The sequence below is a fragment of the Phoca vitulina genome, unplaced genomic scaffold (genome assembly GCF_004348235.1).
Source record: "Phoca vitulina isolate PV1807 unplaced genomic scaffold, GSC_HSeal_1.0 scaffold31, whole genome shotgun sequence".
In the NCBI taxonomy this organism is placed as follows: domain Eukaryota; kingdom Metazoa; phylum Chordata; class Mammalia; order Carnivora; family Phocidae; genus Phoca; species Phoca vitulina.
Genome location: NW_022589734.1, coordinates 14,780,847 through 14,784,909, shown reverse-complemented (window position 1 = coordinate 14,784,909; position 4,063 = coordinate 14,780,847). Strand labels below are relative to the sequence as shown.

Sequence of the window (4,063 nt, the reverse complement as noted above, 5' to 3'; positions counted from 1 at the left end):
CTGAATGGGATGGAGGAAGTGGAAGAAGGGAAGTAAAGATACTTTCCCCCTTTTCTCTCCAAGATCCACATAAGAACCAGGGTCCTGAGAAAGACCATATCCAAAAATAGTTTCTGCCCCTACGTGGATGTTAGCACTTGGCATTTTCTTATTCATGCATTCACCCATTCATTCACTCATTCATGCATTCACCCATCCATCCATGCATTCATTCACTCATTCATTTGTTTGTTCACTCATTCATTCACTCATTCATGCATCCATCCATCCATTCATTCATGCATTCATTCACTCACTCATTTGCTCGTTCACTCATTCATTCATTCACTCATTCATGTGTCAGGCATTACATGGCTGGGAAGGTGATAGAAACAAACCTGATCCTAACCCTCACAGAACTTATACAGGCTAGGGAAGAAGGAGATAGTAACTAAAGAATTGCAGGAATACATACATAGTTTAAAAATGCTGTGAGTGTACAGTGGAGAGGTACATAGTGCCATGGTTATAAAATAAGGGTATTGGCCCTCCCAAGGAGGTCCAGGGAAGGAGCGATCATTCGAGTTTGCTTCCTTTAATTCGAGGAACTAATGCCAGGTGAAATTGACAAGGCCTGGCTCAGCTGACACTCAGGAATGAGAGAGACAGGTCTCTAATTTGTTGGGTGCCATATTTGAAAAACATAGTTTCTTGCTCCCATGAGTCTTTCTCCTGTATGTCATCTTTACTCCTCCCACAAACCACACACACTTCTGGCACTTCTGGTCACTAAATGTGTGGGTATTTTCCCTCCCCACTAAGCAATTCTCTGTGACACCAGCTGTGAGTGCCACAATTTAAGGCAATTCTCACACTACCTTCCTGGAGTTCGGGTCAGATTCCACCGGCTCAGGGCCCAGTCCCTCAACACTGCTCCCACCCCACTTCTGATACCAGTCTCAAGCCCAGGTTGTTACCTGGGCTTCTGACCCATCAGCTGTAAGGGTGAGGTTCCCACGACTCCCTCCGTAGGTTCAATTAATTTGCTAGAGTAGCTCACAGAACTCAGGGAAACATTTATTTGCATGATCAATTTATTAAAGGGTATGATACTGGATACAGATGAACAGCCCAAGGAAGATATACGAAGTGCTTGCCGAGGGGCACCTGGGTGGCTCAGTCGTTAAGCGTCTGCCTTCAGCTCAGGTCATGATCCCAGGGTCCTGGGATCGAGTCCCGCATCGGGCTGCCTGGTCAGCGGGAGGCCTGCTTCTCTCTCTCCCACTCCCCCTGCTTGTGTTCCCTCTCTTGCTGTGTCTCTCTCTGTCAAATAAACAAATAAAATCTTTAAAAAACAAAAACAAAAACAAACCAAAGTGCTTGCCGAGCGCAGGAGCTTCTGTCCGCATGGAGTTGGGGTCCGTCACCTCCCTGTGTGGATATGTTCACCCACTTGAAAGCCCTTTAGGTCCCATATTATTAGGATTTTTTGGAGGCTCCTTCAAGTAGATAGGCATTCACTCACTCACTCACTCATTCATTCCCCTCTCTGGAGGGTGGGGTATGGGGCTGAAAATTCTAAGCTTCTAATCGTGGTGTGGTCTTTCTGGTGACCAACCCCCAGTCAAGCCCGCCCAGAGTCACCTAAGTGGAACAGAAGATGCTTCTAAAGCTCTTATCACTGAGGAAATGACAAGGGTTTTAGGAGCTCTGTGCCAGGAACCAGGGGCAGAACCCAATTTGAATTTTCTATGATCTCAAGGTGTATACTGTGTGCCAGGGACTTTGAGTCTCAGAAGGCCTTTGAGCTTAGGCCCATAATTCCTCACTGACAGATGAAAACCCGAGTTCAAAGAGAAATGACTTGCCCATGGCCGTGTGCCTTGTGAGTAACAGAGCTAAGGTTTGAGCCCAACACCTTAGACAGCAAGTGGGATTTATTTCCTCCCTAGTGAAGAGGGGGCATCTGGGGAGCCATTTTTCTTTTGGAGCATTAGGGAGGACTTGGGAGCCCGAGGGTGGGAGAAGAGAACGGGATTCCCAAAGAAGGGAGAGGAAGAGAAAGCGTGCAGGCTCGGGACTTGGGTCAGTTTAAGGAAAGCACGGATTGCAGAGCATGGCCAGTCCTGTCTTAGCCAACTGTCTGAGGGCAGAAGGCAACAGGAGATAGCTTGTGCCGTGGGTGGGACACACCTGTGACTATTACAGGTGAGAGTAAACATATTTACTCACCGACAGGGCCCAAGCACCAAGTAATCGGAAGGGACGGCAGACTCAGAGCCAGAGGGCTCTCAGTCCCTGAACGGAGGAGGTCATCTGGGTCCTGGGGAAGGGCGGAGACACCATGAGTGCAGACGGGGACTGGGGACAGTATCTATTTGCCAAATAGTTCAACGTTTTCACCACTGTGCCCAGGCCCACCTGTTGTTGAATAACAGTCCTGGATAGTATTACCTTGATGGCAGCTAAGCCAGAGGTAAAAAACAAAACAAAAACAAACCAAAAAACCCCAATACATCAGGGGCTCCTGGGTGGCTCAGTCGGTTAAGTGTGTGCCTTCGGCTCAGATCATGATCTCGGGGTGCTGGGATTGAGTCCCTGCTCAGCGGGAAGTCTGCTTCTCCCTCTCCATCTGCCACTCTTCCTGCTCATTCTCTCTCTCAAATAAATAAATAAAATCTTAAAAAAAAATACAACAATAATACATCAGTGTCTCTTTGATGGAAGCTGGCCTGACATCTTGTTTAATCCATAGAGTCATAAAAAGAAATGTGGGCCAACCTTCAAAATGGGAGATTCAAAAGTCTGTTTTCTTTTAAGAACAGATCCCGAGGTCTGGCATCCAGGACCCGGGGGTCCACATTGTCCACCTGGCAATAGCTGAGTAGAATCTGCCCCCTGTGTCCAGGGCGGGTTCCCCAGGTAATCCCTCTGTCTGCCCAGCCCTGTGGCCAAGTGTGGGTGGCTGTTCAGCCTGCGCTCTTGTCTCATAGAAAGTGATTCCCCGTATCTACATCTCTATCAAAGTAGAAAGCAAAAGAGGGACCAGAACAGGTTATTTCAGGAACTATGGGCGACAACATCTTTCTTTACAGAATAGAAAGCTCTTCCTACTCATTTTTAATATCACAAAATTGCGTCTGTGCCAAAACAGCAGACTCATCCTACTTACTCACCTCGTTCCCTGCCCGGCTGCTCCGGGCGCTGCGTTCATGACCCATCATAGTCTATGCTTCAGATGCTTCTTTTGATGCGTCCTTTGTGGCCCAGCTTGGACAAAGCTGGTGATGTGGATCTGCATTTTAATACCGTGATTCTCATGCAGGTGGCCCACATGTCACACTTTGAGCAGGGGCTGGTCAATTCTTTCAGTAAAGGGCCGGATAGTAAATATTTAAGGCTGTGTGGACCGTGCTCTCTGTCACAACCACTCAGCTCTGCCAGCGTAGCTCGGGAGCCTCCCGCACGTCAATGAATGAGGCTGGCTGTGTTCCAGTAACACTTTATTTACACAACAGGAGGCATGCCGGCAGGATTTGGCCCCCAGGTTGCAGTTTGCTGACCCCTCTAGGAGATAAAATGAGATAGCTTAAGACCGTGCTGGGCACATGGTGACGTCTTAGCCTGAGGTCCCCCCAAAGCAGAGCCCGAAGCAAAGACTGCCATGCCAAGTGAGTGGCTCCGTCAGCAAAAATCCCAGGAAACAGGACTGAGACAGGGGCACCACCTAGGCAGGGAGGGAGATTCGCTACAAAGATGGTACTAGGACATCTGGAGGCTTACTTCCCAGACCCTGTGAGAAGCTGATGGAAGGTCTCTTGGAACTACCGGCACCAAGTCCGTGTATCGGACGACTCCCATCCGCTACGGACTGCGGACTCTCCCGCACTTGCACGTTGTCTGCGTGGGCACCGAGCAGACTCGGCGGATGCCCTCGAGTCAGGCAAGCCCGGGGATGGATGTAAGAGGCATGAGATCCATGCCTAAAGTGAGGCACGATGAGCTGGTGCCAGCAAGAAACCTGCACGGACGGGTCGTGGTGGAAGTGACTGGGAGGCAGAGGCGAGGCCAGCATGGACGGGTC

The 4,063-nt window shown here is 49.4% G+C and overlaps 1 long non-coding RNA gene across 1 annotated transcript; it reads right to left on the bottom strand.

Annotated features, from left to right (window-relative positions):
* Positions 1-1,280: 1,280 nt before the first annotated feature.
* Positions 1,281-3,336, bottom strand: LOC116644999. Its single transcript, XR_004301864.1, has 3 exons — positions 3,156-3,336; positions 2,212-2,302; positions 1,281-1,302 (listed from the first exon to the last, which is right to left on the bottom strand). It is a non-coding gene; the product is annotated as an uncharacterized LOC116644999 (long non-coding RNA).
* Between the last annotated feature and the right edge of the window lie 727 nt (positions 3,337-4,063).